A 16740-nucleotide genomic window follows, 5' to 3' on the forward strand; every position below is an offset into this window, starting at 1 on the left:
TCATCCTCTCCGCACTTCTGGCTGAAGATGGTTGCAAATGCTTCAGCCTTGCCTTTTGCACTCACGTGCTGGGCTCCACCATCATTGAGGATGGGGATATTCATGGAGCCTCCTCCTCCCGTTAGTTGTTTAATGGTCCACCACCATTCACGACTGGATGTGGCAGGACTGCAGAGCTTTGATCTGATCCGTTGATTGTGGGATCGCTTGGCTCTGTCTATAGCATGCTGCTTCCGCTTTTTAGCATGCGTGTAGTCCTGTGTTGCAGCTTCCCCAGGTTGGCACCTCATTTTTAGGTATGCCTGGTGCTGCTCCTGGCATGCTCTTCAACACTCCTTATTGAACCAGCGTTAGTCCCCTGGCTTGATGGTAATGGTAGAGTGAGGGATATGCCGGGCCATGAGGTTACAGATTGTGGTGGAATACAATTCTGCTGCTGCTGATGGCCCACAGTGCTTCATGGATGCCCAGTTTTGAGCTGCTAGATCTGTTCTAAATCTATCCTATTTAGCACGGTGGTAGTGCCACACAACACAATGGAGGGTGCCCTCAGTGTGAAGACGGGACTTCGCCTCCACAATGACTTTGCGGTGGTGACTGCTAACAATGCTGTCATGGATAGATGCTTCTGCGACAGGTAGATTGGTGAGGACGAGGTCAAGTAGGTTTTTACCTCGTGTTCGTTCTCTCACCAGCTGTCGCAGGCCCAGACTAGCAGTTATGCCCTTCAGGAGTCGGCCAGCTCGGTCAGTAGTGGTGCTACCGAGCCACTCTTGGTGATTGACATTGAATTCCCCCACCTAGAGTACATTCTGTGCCCTTGCTACTCTCAGTGCTTCTTCCAAGTGGTGTTCAACATGGAGGAGTACTGATTCATCAGCTGAGGGAGGGCGGTAGGTGGTAATCAGCAGGAGGTTTCCTTGCCCATGCTTGACCTGAAGCCATGAGACTTCATGGGATCAGTCAATGGGCCCCACTCCCACAGACTGAAGCTGCGATTGAGGTGGTGGTTTATCGCTCACCGTCAGAGGCTCTCCGTAGACCGAAGGAGAAAGTTATCGTCAAACCTTTACACAGCGAGTTCCATATTTTCACAAATGTCTGGGTAAAGAAGTTTCTTCTGAATTCCCTATTTGATATCTTGGTGACTATCTTATATTGATGGCCTCTAGTTTTGCTCTTCCCCACAAATGGAAACACTCTCGGTGTCTACTTTATCAAAACCTTTCATAATTTTAAAGACCTCTATTCGGTCACCCCTCAGCCTTCTCTTTTTAAGAGAAAAGAAACCCAGCCTGTTCATCCTTTCCTGATAAGTATACCCTCGCATTTCTGCTATCATCCTTGTAAATCTTTATGCACCCTCTCCAGTGCCTCTATTTCCTTTTGTAATATGGCGACCAGAATTGTACACAGTACTCCAAGTGTGGTCTAACCAAGGTTCGCTACAAGTTTAGCATAATTTCTCTACTTTTTAATTCTATCCCTCTAGAAATAAACCCTAGTGCTTGGTTTGATTTTTTTTACGGCCTTATTAACATGCATTGCTACTTTTAGTGATTTTGTATTTGTACTCCGAGATCTCTTTGCTCCTCTACCCCATTTAGATTCATTTTTTTCAAGTAATATGTGACCTCCTTGAGTTTGATTAGTTTATTTAATATTTCTTTTTATTTTAGACGTCGCTATATCATTTCTAATCTCATGTTCCGATGTCATGTCCACCTGATCTGTCTCCCATGTAAATACTGAAGCAAAGTAATTATTTAATATTTCAGCCATTTTGCTATCGCTGCCTATGATTTTTATCCTGTCCATCCCTTAGTGGCGCTATTCCCATTCCAACTTTCCTTTATTTATTTATGTGCCTGTAAAATATTTTACTATTTTGTTTTATGTTCCTTGATAATTTAATTTCATAGTTCCTCTTTGTCATCCTAATTGTTTTTGACATCTCTCCTAACCTCTTTAGGATTCAACAAAGGAGGACAAAGGGATTAATTAAGAAGGGGAAAATAAGATATAAGAGTAAGTTTGCAGGGAACATAAATACTGACTGTAAAAGCTTTTATAGATATGTGAAGAGAAAAAGATTGGTGAAGTCTGACATAGGTCCCTTGCAGTCAGAATCAGGGGAATTTATAATGAGTAACAAAGAAATGGCAGACCAATTAAATACATATTTTGGATCTGTCTTCACAGAGGAGGACACAAATAACCTCCCAGAGATGTCGGGGAACATAGGGTCTGATGAAGGGGAGGAACTGAAAGAAATCAGTATTTGTAAGGAAATTGATGGGATTGAAGGCCGATAAATCTCCAGGGCCTGATAATCTACATCCTAGGGTACTTAAGGAAGTGGCCCTAGAAATAGTAGATGCATTGCTGATCATCTTCCAACATTCGATGGAATCTGGAACAGTACCCATGGATTGGAGGGTAGCTAATGTTATCCCACTATACAAAAAAGGTGGTAGGGAGAAAATGGGGAATTACAGACTGGTAAGCCTGACATCGGTAGTGGGGAAAATGCTAGAGTCCATTATAAAGGATGTAATAGCTGAGCACTTGGAAAACAGGGACAGGATCAGACAAAGTCAACATGGATTTACAAAAGGTAAATCGTGCTTGACTAATCTACTGGAATTTTTTGAGGATGTAACTGGTAAAATAGATAAGGGAGAACCAGTGGATGTGGTATATTTGGACTTTCAGAAGGCTTTCGATAAGGTCCCGCATAAGAGGTTAGCGTGTAAAGTTAAGGCACATGGGATTGGGGGCAAGGTATTGACTTGGATAGAAAACTAGTTGGCATACAGAAAGCAAAGAGTTGGAATAAACGGATCTTTTTCCGAGTGGCAGGCAGTGACTAGTGTAGGGGGCATCTTTTACCTGGTTTACGGTAATTTACCTTCCTTTACCTGGTTTACGGTAATTTACCTGGTCAAGCAGCTTTTTGCTGCTGCACACTGACCAATCCCAAACAGCGGTTTTGAATCGCTAAACCACCCCTTCCAGTTCTGACTGGAGGAACTTATAATTAATGATATATTAAAAACGGACAAATGATCTGGATGTGAGAAAGTCAAATTTTATTAACTACATAAACTACACCACACGATCAAAGTACAACAGTTAAAATTGCTTAACAGGGGAAGGCAGACGGCAAAAATGAGAGATAAATGGCTACAATGTCAACCGTACAATCTTAGCAACATTACCCTTAAATTACCACCCCTTTACTTCTCACTAGGTTGCCTTGTGGAAGGTCAGATAAATATATGCTCGCCACTTGCAATGCTAGCTCCGTGCCCTACGAGATCTTCACTGTCCCAAAGTGAAAAACACCCCAGTGTTTTAAAAGTAAACTGCTGGTGCTTTACTTCTTCAGACAGACTTCACGAACTGTAGAGGCACACGAAGGCAGGCGAGAGAGAGAGCGATGCTTCTCAGAAGCTATCTTTATATACCCCAACATTGGGGCCGAGATGTTCCCACCCAAATGCAAGTTCATCTGGGCTAAAACAAAAGGATCCAAACCATCCCCTGTTGTCTGGGATGGGTTTCGAATAAAGCTTGGAGTGGTTTGAATGTGTCTTCATTCTGGGGCCGAAATGTTCCCGCCCAAATCCAAGTTCATCTGGCTAAAACAAAAGGGGTCCAACTGCCCTATTGTCTGGGATGGGTGAGTCAAACCCATTCAGTTTAAACTGTTCCCTTCCTTAGTTTGAGTGTCTTTTTCAAAAGTCTGTGCTGAGCCTTCAAACCATCTCCATTCACCCTGATGGGTTTTGAATGAGGCTGGATTACTATGTAAACAGAAACCGATTCTCTTGTGGTCACTCGAAACCACAGCCTAAGTGGATAATCCTTTATGTCAACAAGGCAGCAGTTTCAGTAAACAAACATCGATTGTCAGCAGGGAGGGGAAACTCCCCTTTTTGATTGACAGAATTTGACTGCCATTGCTTGATCCTCCCCTTTTCACAGGCATACACGCCTTTGTCCTTGGCCATGCTTTCTGATGGCCATTTTTATCCCTTTGCAATTTACACAGTTCAAAACTCAAGAGTTCATTTTTTAAATAAAATGTGCTGTCTTAAAGTGTGTGAATTTTTCCACGAAGTTCCTCGATTCCGGTATTGTCCACATGCTGCCCAACTCAACACAGTCCCCCTGCGATTCTGGGTATGTTTAAAACATTGTCCAACCCAGAGGCAATTTCCACGATGTAGATTAATATTTCCCGATCTTCGGGGACTGAGGGGACTTTTGCGAACCCCTACATTCCACCCTTTGGATCCTTCCAACTTGCTTGTAGTATCCACTTGAAGAAAGTGAACAAAATTTTCTGACCCCTGACAAACAACCATCCCCTGTATTTACCTATAGCTACCTGTCACTGATCCCCCGACCCGTCTATTCCCCTTAAATCCGAGAAAAACCGTGGTATGGTAGGCATCTACAGATACATCAATTACAAAATGTTACAACAAGGGGTCTCATACCCCTGCACCACTTGTTACATTATAACATACTACAAAATGTTGCAATCTTGGTTATGCAATGTAATCAAAATGATTCCAAGCACGGAGAGGGTCCTGCGCCTCTGCACCACTTGGAACTGTAAAACAAAATATAAAAATCTCCATTAAACATTTGAAACAAAATGCTGAAATAAACCCCGGCCATCACGTACCAAAGATGGGTCGCGAAATTCGAGTGGGTATTGCTCCCCCCACCCGGGCAGTAAATGTTCCTTCCACCCCCCCCCCTTTAATGGTCTTAAACTTTTAAAACATACAGAATGGATTTTACAGAACAGTCTGCTCCACCAGCCCTGAGCCGTTCCCTTGTCCCTTTGTGGAGTCGGGGTACCCCTCATGTATCACAGACCGAGACTGGGGTGTATGGGATCGCAACTCCCAGTCCCTCCCCCTCCCGTCTTCCCTCGACTGGCTGCAGAAAATGATGGGTGCCTGTGTGGCGGCTCTCACTGGCCCTACACTCAAACTTGGATCCCAGATCCGGCCACCCACTCATCCTCCCCAGCCACACTTACAATCTAACCTTGCCCGTGGGCCCCGGGTGAGTTCCTCCCTTCCCCGAACGCACCCACGTGACTCTTGGGTCTCCCTCTCCCCTTTACAATCTTTCCCGGGCCATCACCACCCACTCCCGGGGAATGCGTCCCTATCTGACAAGGTGCCCGCGCTTCCCCACCATGACTTCTCAATAGCGAGGTCTCCCACAAGTGAACTTCGGTCAGGATAGTGCTGGGTTGGGGGCCGTGCCCCACCCAGCTGGGGCCATCTCTTCCGCGTAGGATGAGTAGGCAGGTTCCTCCGGACCCTGTCCGGTTTCTCCCGAAGGTTGCTGCGGGGTCTCCTCCTGGATTTGTCCAGTGGCGAGGCGATCCCCAACATTCTGTAAATCTTCATTCGATGCCCAGCTTGGGCTGGGCGAACAGGGCTGCTCCTTTGTCCACTCTCCTGTAAAAAACTTAAAAGGACATGCAGCCAGGTCTCTCACTGACTTGCTGCCTTAGGTGGAGACATGGTCGGGTCCCTCGACCTCGGACCAAAATACAAACATTTGGCACACTTATAAACTTAAACTTTAAACTTCTAGTTACATTCTAAACTTAAAATTTAAACACCCTAAAAGTAAGCTGTACAATGTAACTTAACACAAAGTTATAATACAAATGCCGCCCGTCTCTGGACGGCCAGGCTAATCTCTGGTATCACTGTCGCAGATTACTGCTGCCTGCAGCGAAGCTGGACTGATTCCAGCTTCTAGTCCCTCGCAGCTTATGGCTGCTGATTGGGGACCTCTGCCCTTTGGCTTCTCCCTTGTTCGGGAGTCTGCCCTACTCCACTGTAAAGTGGGTGACCATGCTTTCTTGGGCTGGGGCACCCGAAGAGACCTTCTGAGGGGCGTCTCTGTGGGGGAAACTTTGGCTGATGGACCCTGAGCCTGGGTCACAGCCCTAGCTGGCTGGGAACCTTCTCCCCCTGGTGCCAATATACCTGGCAGCCTGCCGGTACTCCGGGTTTGTCTCCTTTTCCCTACCCACTCCTGTACTGGGGGCAGGTATTCCCTCACTACCCACTGCTGGTGGCTGAAAATCTTCCTCTCCAGGTCCAAAACCTGGTCCCAGCTCCCCTATGTCCCCTGCAAGGGGAATTGCTATCCCTGCCTCCCCAGGGTCCCACACCATAGGGGGAATCACTCTAGAAGCGGGCTGGGAAGCTTGTCCCTTTAAACAGGTGACTGCGCCTGCGCAAACCTCCTCCCCAGAGTTCCCACGGCAGAGGCTGTGAAGCCTCTGTCTTCAAACAGGTGACTGCGCCTGCACAAACCTCCTCCCCGGAGTCCCACGGCAGAGGCTTTGAAGCCTTTGTCTTCAGACAGGCGACTGCGCCTGCGCGGGAAAACTGTTGAGGAACCGCTGGGGTCACAGGCTGGGGAACTGCGCCTGCACGAACCTGGTGTTGGGAAACCCCTCCCCTCAGGCGCGTGACTGTGCCTGCGCAAACCTGGTGTTGGGAAACCTCTCCCCTCAAACGCGCGACTGCGCCTGCGCGGGAAAACTGAAGAAGAGCCGCTTGGGTCACGGGTTGGGGAACTGTGCCTGCGCAAACAGGCCGTTCAAAAGACTGGGGAATTCCTGTCTCCAGACCAGTGACTGCGCATGCGCGGGCAGTCTTTTCAAAGGGCTGCTCCTCCCTGGAGCCCCCCAGGTGATTTTCTGTGAATGGACTCGCAGCAGCCTGCAGATTTCTACTCTCAGGCTGCTGTTACTCTGTTTCTGAGCTAAATAACTGGTTCAAATTTAAACTTTGGCCAAAACTTAGGTCCCACTGGGGCAGGGAAGTGTCCCAATTTGTGGGCTGGACAACTTTTCCCTTGAAACAAGCCACAGCGCCTGTCTTTACAGCTTGTGAACTTGAACTTGCATGGTCAGATTTATACAGTTTACATTGGTTGGCGTGGAACCACTTTGTGCACCGGGGTAGTTTTACTGCATAGACCATGGGGCTGGCCCTATCAACTATACTATAGGGTCCCATGTAGAGTGGCTCTAAACTTCCCACCCGGGCATAGTTTCTTACCATCACTAGGTCTCCAATCTCCCACTGGTGGCTCTTGCTAGGCACGAGCAGCAGCCGGTTATTTTCCGATGCTGCTTGCCCATGCTGTCTGCTGCCTGCCCATAAATTCATTTGAGGTGTTCTAGGAGGGTTCGGGCAAACTTATCCCGGTTTATTTCCTGCAGTTGTCCTTCAGTGAGGACTGGGGCAAGGACATGAGTGGGGGTCCTCATAACTCTTCTGCCCTCTCTTAGCCTCATCTGAAAGGGTCTGATAGAGCCTACTATCTACAGAGAAAAGCAACATTTTGGCTTTCTCTTCGTCATCACAGCCGTTAACACAGGCTGCCTGTTCTATCCCTTGGAAGTGCACTGAGGGGTCTCCCTTTTCGGAGAGCAGGGGAATATGTTTCACCAGGCCTCTGAGCTGTGGGGTCTCATAGGGTACCAAATAAGTATGCTGAACAGCCCCTGGGTCATCATCATTTACGGGTGGACCATACCTCCGTTGTCGGAGGGGGTACACTGGTCCTGGTCCCCGCCTGCCTAGCGGGACCTGCTGGCGTTCTCCTACCACCCCATTGTCCAGTCCTTCTTGCTGCCAGAGCTCCTCAAAACTCAGAGCTGTGGGCTGCTGTCTTGGGATCTCTAATTCCCTAGCCAACCTTTCCCTGGGTGTTGCCTGTGGAGCTGTTTTACTTAGGTTGCCAGTAAAATCCAGCTGACCTGCCTTCAGGCTGATCAGACAAATCATTCCCTTTGCTCCTTTTAAAGCCATGTTAAGGCTTTCTATCTCTGCCCTACAGGGGCCATGATCTGCTTCCTCAAACTTTTGGTTGCAGGCCAGCTTATAAGCTGCCTTTACCTCCCTAACCTTCCCCTCCTGCTCTGTTACTTCTGAGGTGAGGCGGGCATTCTCTTCTCGCAGTCTCATCTCATTACTCCTTGCTTCTGTAAACTGGCACTTTAGGAACTCCATCTTGTGCCTCGCGTGACTTTTGCCCTCGCTAGCTTCTTGGGTGAGGTGTGTGTTTTCCTCCTGTGGCCTCATCTCACTGTCCCTAGCCTCTGTGCCTTCCTGCACAAGGCGCTCTATCTCTACCTGGCATTTTGTGACCTCTAGTGTGAGGCGTGCATTTTCTTCCTGCACCCTCATCCCACTATCTCTGGCCTCATTCACCTCTCTTACAAGGCGTTCTACCTCCACCTAGCATTTTTCAAACTCTGACTCCCGATTCTTGGCCTCTGTAACCTCCTCCCGTACCCTCATCTCACCCTTCTTAACCCAGCCACCTATACCATAATAGTTCAGCTTACATGCTGCCGCTAACTTCTGCAGGGCTACCCACAGACTGAAAGCAAGAAAAGCAATAGCTGAAGCTTTCTCCAGATCCAGACCACTTATCATATCAAAAACTGCCTCCAGTCCTGCCGCGGTCGCCAATTTGCAGGGGGGCATCTTTTACCTGGTTTACAGTAATTTACCTTCCTTTACCTGGTTTATGGTAATTTACCTGGTCAAGCAGCTTTTTGCTGCTGCACACTGACCAATCCCAAACAGCGGTTTTGAATCGCTAAACCACCCCTTCCAGTTCTGACTGGAGGAACTTATAATTAATGATATATTAAAAACGGACAAATGATCTGGATGCGAGAAAGTCAAATTTTAATAACTAAATAAACTACACCACACGATCAAAGTACAACAGTTAAAATTGCTTAACAGGGGAAGGCAGATGGCAAAAATGAGGGATAAATGGCTACAATGTTAACCTTACACTCTTAGCAACATTACCCTTAAATTACCACCCCTTTACTTCTCACTAGGTTGCCTTGTGGAAGGTCAAAAAATATATGCTCACCACTTGCAATGCTTGCTCCGTGCCCTACGAGATCTTCACTGTCCCAAAGTGAAAAACACCCCAGTGTTATAAAAGTAAACTGCTGGTGCTTTACTTCTTCAGATAGACTTCATGAACTGTAGAGGCACACGAAGGCAGGCGAGAGAGAGAGCGATGCTTCTCAGAAGCTATCTTTATATACCCCAACATTGGGGCCGAGATGTTCCCGCCCAAATCCAAGTTCATCTGGGTTAAAACAAAAGGATCCAAACCATCCCCTATTGTCTGGGATGGGTTTCGAATAAAGCTTGGAGTGGTTTGAATGTGTCTTCATTCTGGGGCCGAAATGTTCCCGCCCAAATCCAAGTTCATCTGGCTAAAACAAAAGGGGTCCAACTGCCCTATTGTCTGGGATGGGTGATTCAAACCCATTCAGTTTAAACTGTTCCCTTCCTTAGTTTGAGTGTCTTTTTCAAAAGTCTGTGCTGAGCCTTCGAACTATCTCCATTCAACCTGATGGGTTTTGAATGGGGTTGGATTACTATGTAAACAGAAACCAATTCTCTTGTGATCACTCGAAACCACAGCCTAAGTGGATAATCCTTTATGTCAACAAGGCAGCAGTTTCAGTAAACAAACATCGATTGTCAGCAGGGAGGGGAAACTCCCCTTTTTGATTGACAGAATTTGACTGCCATTGCTTGATCCTCCCCTTTTCACAGGCATACACGCCTTTGTCGTTGGCCATGCTTTCTGATGGCCATTTTTATCCCTTTGCAATTTACACAGTTCAAAACTCAAGAGTTCATTTTTTAAATAAAATGTGCTGTCTTAAAGTGTGCGAATTTTTCCATGAAATTCCTCGATTCCGGTGTTGTCCACATGCTGTCCAACTCAACGCAGCCCCCCTGTGATTCTGGGTATGTTTAAAACATTGTCCAACCCAGAGGTAATTTCCACGATGTAGATTAATATTTCCCAATCATCGGGGACTGAGGGGATTTTTGCAAACCCTTTGAACCATCTCCATTCACCCTGATGGGTTTTGAATGGGGTTGGAATTACTATGTAAACTGCAACCGATTCTCTTGTGGTCACTTGAAACCGCAGCCTAAGTGGATAATTCTTTATGTCAACAAGGCAGCAGTTTCAGTAAACAAACATCGATTGTCAGCAGGGAGGGGAAACTCCCCTTTTTGATTGACAGAATTTGACTGCCATTGCTTGATCCTCCCCTTTTCACAGGCATACACACCTTTGTCCTTGGCCATGCTGTCTGATGGCCATTTTTATCCCTTTGCAATTTACAAAGTTCAAAACTCAAGAGTACATTTTTAAAATAAAATGTGCTGTCTTAAAGTGTGTGAATTTTTCCATGACGTTCCTCAATTCTGGAGTTGTCCACGTGCTGCCCAACTCAACGCAGCCCCCCTGTGATTCTGGGTATGTTTAAAACATTGTCCAACCCAGAGGCAATTTCCACGATGTAGATTAATATTTCCCGATCTTCGGGGACTGAGGGGATTTTTGCGAACCCCTACACTAGTGGGGTACCGCAGGGATCGGTCCTTGGACCCCAGCTATTCACAATATATATTAATGATCTAGATGAGGGAACTAGATGTAATATCTCCAAATTTGCAGACAACACAAAGCTAGGTGGGCGTGTGTGCTGTGAGGAGGATGCCGAGAAACTCCAGGATGATTTGGACAGGTTGGGTGATTGGGCAGAAGCATGGCAGATGCAATATAATGTGGATAAATGTGAGGTTATCCACTTTGGTGGCAAAAACAGGAAGGCAGATTATTATCTGAATGGCAATAGATTGGGCGAAGGGGAAGTGCAACGAGATCTGGGTGTCCTTATGCACCAGTCACTGAAGGTAAGCATGCAGGTGCAGCAGGCGGTTAAGAAGGCAAATGGTATGTTGGCCTTCGTAGCGAGAGGCTTTGAGTACAGGAACAAGGATGTCTTGCTGCAGTTGTACAGGGTCTTGGTGAGACCACATCTTGAGTATTGTGTGCAGTTTTGGTCACCTTATCTGAGGAAGGATGTTCTTGCCATGGAAGGAGTTCAGCGAAGATTCACCAGGCTGATACCTGGGATGGCAGGAATGACGTATAAGGAGAGATTGGGTCAATTGGGCTTGTACTCGCTGGAGTTTAGAAGAATGAGAGGGGATCTCATTGAAACTTATAAAATTCTGACAGGACTGGACAGACTAGATGCAGGAAGGATGTTCCCGATGGTCGGGGAGTCCAGAACCAGGGGTCACAGTCTAAGGATAAAGGGTATGCCATTTAGGACAGAAATGAGGAGGAATTTCTTCACCCAGAGAGTGGTGAACCTGTGGAATTCTCTACCACAGAAGGCAGTAGAGGCCAATTCATTAAATATATTCAAGAAGGAGTTGGATATATTTCTTAAGGCTAAAGGGATCAAGGGGTATGGGGAGAAAGCAGGGACCAGGTACTGAATTTGGATGATCAGCCATGATCACATTGAATGGTGGAGCAGGCTCGAGGGGCCAAATGGTCTACTCCTGCTCCTATCCTCTATGTTTCTATGTATTCTCCCTTCTCTTGTTCTCCCCTGCTGTCCATGTACTTAATGTCTGCCTCTTTCCTTACCCTCAATTTTTCCTTATGTCTTTATTCATCCATGCTGTCTCATTAGTGTTTAGTTTGTTCTTGTTTTTTTAGCAGAATATATTTTTCCTGGACTCTGTTGAATACCGTTTTAAATGTTTCCCATTGCTGTTCTACATCATTGTTTGCCAATATTGGTGTCCATTTTATTTTCCCCAAGTTCTATTCTCAGCCCCTCAAAATCGTCTTTTCTCCAATCGATTACCCTGGTCTTTGTCATTCTTATGTCCTTTTTCAATTATTATCTTAAAGCTTTTTATATTATGGTCATTATTGCCTCGCTGTTCGCTTACTTTTACTTCTCTTATCTGCTCTGGTTCATTCCCCATTCCTAGATCCAGTAGTAAGTCCTCCCTTGTTGGACTTCTTACATACTGGGTTATAAAGGAATCTTGTACACATTGTAGGAACTCCATTCCCTTATCCCCTTTGCCTACCTCTTCTGGCCAATTAATTTCAGGGTAGTTGAAATCCTCTATGATTATTATTCTATATTTTGTACTCATTTCCCTTATTTCTTCCTCCAACTCCCTTCCACTATTATTAGGTTGTCTGTAAACTACCCCATCTTGCTGATGGCTTCGTCGCTTTTTTCTACTGCCATTATGATAGCTCTAATAAGTACATCTATTCCATCCCCCCCTATTCCCTCTCTATCTTTTTTAAATATGTTATACCCTGCAATGTTTCATTCCCAGTCCTGATTTTTCTGTAGCCATGTCTCAGTAATCCCTACTATATCTGCTTCCTCGCAATGTATTATTGCCTCCAGTTCCCCTTTTTTTTGTTACGGACACTGTACGCATTGCTCCTAACTCCTGATACTCCCTCAGCAGAACCTCCTTCCTGTTCCTACCTATGTTGTTTGTTCCGACATTGACTACCACAACTGGATTTCCCCCCTCCCTTTCCAAATTCATCTCCAGTCGGCTTGAGATATCGCTTACCCTGGCACCGGGTAGGCAACACACCCTTCGGGTCTCTCGTTCATGGCTGCAGAGGACACTATCTATCCCCCTAATTATAGAATCCCCTATCGCTAACACATTTCTATTCTGCTCTTCGCCCCCTCCCCCCGCCCCTTGGAAAGGCCTCTGAACCACGGTGCCTTGGTCTGCATTGTGACTGTCCTCCCCACAGCCTTTCTCCTTGTCATCACAGGTAGCGAGTACATCGTACCTGTTGAACAAGACCAGTGTCTGCGGAATCTCCTTCTCAACCTCTCCTAAGCCCCCTCGACCCGGCTCCTTAACAGCCACACCCTCCCCTTCCTGAACCTATGCTTTTCTCTGGGGTGTGACTGGATAAAACTGTCCAGAAATTCCTCCCCTCCCTTATGTTTCGGCGTGTCTCTAACTCGCACTCCAGTTCCATGACTCTGAGCCGGAGAGACTGAATGCAGAGACATTTCCTGCAGATATGGGAATCTGGGACAGTCTCGCTGTCCACAAACTCCCACATACTACAGTCCCGACACACAGCCTGCCCTGCCATCTCTAGAGTTTATTATTTCTTTGTTTATTGGCCTGAATTAAAATTAGGTAGACTGCTTTTGTTAAAAAAATTACTTGCTGCTTACTCACCGAGAGCAAAAAAAAAGGATTACTCACCAACCTGTTGTCCTGTGACGTCACTAAACTAGGAGGGAGTGGGCCTTTGGCGTAGCGGTAGCATCCCCGCCGCTGGGCCAGAAGGTGTAGGGTTTCGAACCCTGCTCCAGACAGTCCCGGCAAGTGGAGTCGGAGCTCCAGCTCTAAATTTTGGGTTGACATCCAGCGGGATACTTGCGTCCGTGGATGTGGGTGGCCCCCCCCCCCCCCTCGTATGGGTTGTGGGAGCCCGTAAAACCCTTCCGCCATAGGACTAACCACCCTAATGGCTGGTATGAAAATGGTTACGGTCACGGAAGGAGCGTTTAACGCGGCCAGAAATCCTTCCACCACTTCATACAGTTCCCCAAAGGAAACAGTGTGTAGACACGTATGACGACGACTAAACTAGGAGCCATAAATATAAGATAGTCACTAATAAATTCAATAAAGAGTTCAGGAGAATCTGCTTTACCCAGAGAGTGGTGAGAATGTGGAACTTGCTACCACAGGGAGTGGTTGAGGCGAGTAGCACAGATGCATTTAAGGGGAAGCTGGATAAACACATGAGGCAGAAAGGAATAGAAGGTTATGCTGTTAGGGTGAGATGACGAAAGGTCGGCACAGACCAGTTGGGCCGAATGTAATACTTCTTGAACCGCTGCAGTCCGTGTGGTGAAGGTACCCCCACAGTGCTGTTTGGGAGGGAGTTCCAGGATTTTGACCCAGTGACGATGAAGGAACAGTGAGGATGGTGTTGAGCAGAGAAGGAGGCCATTTGACCCATCACACCTGTGCTGTCTCTCGAAGAGCCATCTACCTGGTCCCATTCCCATTACCACCTTCATATTTTCTTTTGCAAATATTTATCCTCGTCCCTTTTGAAAGCTGCTATGGATTCATGCTCCCACCTCACTGTTTCTGGTGCAGCATACCATGTCCTAACAACGCTCTGCATTTAAAAGCAATCTACTTACCACTTCCTTCTTTTATCCATTTAAATGAAGGGGAAGAAAACAAGCAGGTTCCCGAACGGGACTTCTCTCCACTTGCTGCCTAAAGGCGATCTAAGATGCCAAGGTACAAACACAGGGAATTCTGCCCCAAGTTTAAAGGCAGTTGCAGTAAAAAAAAACAAATAGCAGCCAAATTCAATTCATAAGGTGCCAGCTCGGTTCAGACTGGTCAAGCTACTCTTGACCACTGACGGTGATTTGTTCACTTAATTACTTTTGACTGCGAGGATCGGCTACAGAAGTACAAACAGGCCATGGCAAACTGTGAGAGGTTGTATAAATAACTGGACCTGCCTGGACCCCCTCCGCCTGCCCTGGCCCGATCCACACACTGCAGTTCTGGTGTGACGTGCAGTCACTTTCTCGGCTTGGTGCAGGAGGGAGTTCATCTCCTCTCTGTGTTACTGTAAACCTCGCCCTCAGTCGCCTGCCTCACATAGATGGGTAAATTTAGCGAGTCGAGTCGCGGCTCCTGGTGCGCAGGCTCGGTAGATGGAAACGCAGATCGGAGATGGGGCAATTCCCGATCTGAGCTCTGGGTTGCTGAAGCTCTGTGCTGGGATCAGGATCTTCCTGAATTCGCCCTATGAGACCGATCTTCCAACCCTTGCCTGCCAGCCGCCTGTACCAGAAGACTGTGCACACTGTGGGAGTACCCTCACCACACGGACTGCAGCGGTTCAAGAAGGTGGCGCACCACCTCCTTCTCAAGGGCAATTAGGGATGGGCAAAAATGCCAGCCTTGCCAGCGACACTCACATCCCATGAATGAATTTTTTAAAAACACTGCCCTCAGTTTTTCAATGATTATAGATGGAAAGTCATGGGGAGACCCACCCCACCCCCACGCCCCCCCGCGCCCCCCCATGGGTTCCGGATTATAGGCATCCCTTGTAGCTTTGGTTGGGGGGGTGGTTAAGAACACAGCTGCTGATGCATATCAACTCCATTTAGTATTACACTTTGTGACTGCTGCTGTGTTTATTATTAACTTTAAATTATTTTAGTTTCTTCTGAAACTGCTGGTGCTTACACCCGATGTTCTCTGGTTACGAACTTTCGGATTAATTTTTGACTTGGGTTTCTGCACGGCTGATTTCTGACATTTTTTATGTGAATTCAGGAAAAAAAATAACCCCCAAAATTCAGCTGGGGGGAGAATATGTCACGATCACCGTATCCAAAGCAGCTGTAACAACGAGTATTTAAAATTAAAACGGAAAATGCTGGAAATACTCAGCAGGTCAGGCATCATCTGTGGAGAGAGAAACAGAGTTAATGTTTCAGGTCGATGACCCTTCGTCAGTACTGGAAAATGGTGGAGATGTAACGGTGTTTAAGCAAGTGCAGGGGCAGGGAAAGGGGGGAGGGGAGGAAAGAACAAAAGGGAAGGTCTGTGATAGGATGGAAGACAGGAGAGATTAAGAGACAAAAGGGATGATGGTGTGAGGCAAAAGGAGATGGTAATGGGACAAGTTAAGAAACAAAAGATGACTCTAGATGAAGTGTAAATGGCACTGGCAGAATGATCGACAGCTGCCATGTGGGAGAGAGAAAAAAATGATGGGGGCCGAGGTTATGATCTGAAATTGTTGAACTCGATGTTGAGTCCGGCAGGCTGTAAAGTGCCTAATCGAAAGGTGAGGTGCTGTTCCTCGAGCTTACGTTGAGCTTCATTGGAACAGTGTAAGAGGCCGAGTACAGAGAGGTCAGAGTGGGGGTGGAGCGGAGAATTAAAGTGACAGGCGACCGGAAGCTCGGGGTCACGCTTACGGACTGAACGGAGGTGTTCTGCAAAGCGGTCACCCAATCTGGTTTGGTCTCCCCAATGTAGAGGAGACCACATCATGAGCAGCGAATACAGCATACTAAATTGCAAGAAGTACAAGTAAACCTGGAAGGAGTGTTTGGGGCCCTGGACAGTGGGAAGGGAGGAGGTAAAAGGGCATGTGTTGCATCTCCTGCGCTTGCACAGGAAGGTGCCAGGTGAAGGAGAAGGGCTGTTGGGGGTGATTGAGGAGTGGACCAGGGTGTCGCGGAGGGAGCGGTCCCTTCGGAAAGCTGAAAGGTGAGGTAAGGGGAAGATGTGTTTGGTGGTGGGATCACGTTGGAGGTGGCGGAAATGGCAGAGGATGATCCGTTGAATGTGAAGGCTGGTGGGGTGAAAGGTGAGGACAAGGGGAACCCTATCGTGGATCCGGGAGGGAGGGGAAGGGGTGAGAGCAGAAGTGCGGGAAATAGAACGGACACGGTCAAGGGCCGTGTCAACCACAGTAGAGGGAAATCCTCAGTTGAAGAAAAACAAAGACATGTTGGAAGCACTGGTATGGAAGGTGGCATCGTCAGAGCAGACGCGGCGGAGACGGAGAAACTGGGAGAATGGAATAGAGTCCTTACAGGAGGCAGAGTGGGAGGAAGTGTAGTTCAGGTAGCTGTGGGAGTCAGTGGGCTTGTAGTGAATGTTGGTCAATAACCTATCCCCAGTGATGGAGACAGAGAAGTCGAGGTAGGGAAGGGAAGAGTCAGAGATGGACCATGTGAAGGTGAGG

General features: G+C 47.2%; 1 protein-coding gene across 3 annotated transcripts in view; it reads left to right on the forward strand.

The window, feature by feature from the left end:
* Positions 1–16740, forward strand: part of ctxnd1 (cortexin domain containing 1) — a 128055-nt gene that overhangs the window by 96375 nt on the left and 14940 nt on the right. Inside the window, exon 1 of one of the 3 annotated variants that reach the window (XM_085968899.1) lies at positions 14061–14255. The exons of the other annotated variants lie outside the window; for them this stretch is intronic. The gene's annotated coding sequence lies outside the window, so the exon portion shown is untranslated. Of the gene's footprint in view, positions 1–14060; positions 14256–16740 lie in introns of those variants that run through there. 3 annotated transcript variants of the gene reach the window in all.

This window comes from Somniosus microcephalus, chromosome 27 (assembly GCF_052327205.1).
Source record: "Somniosus microcephalus isolate GS21.2 chromosome 27, FLI_Smic_1.0, whole genome shotgun sequence".
Classification (NCBI taxonomy): Eukaryota; Metazoa; Chordata; class Chondrichthyes; order Squaliformes; family Somniosidae; genus Somniosus; species Somniosus microcephalus.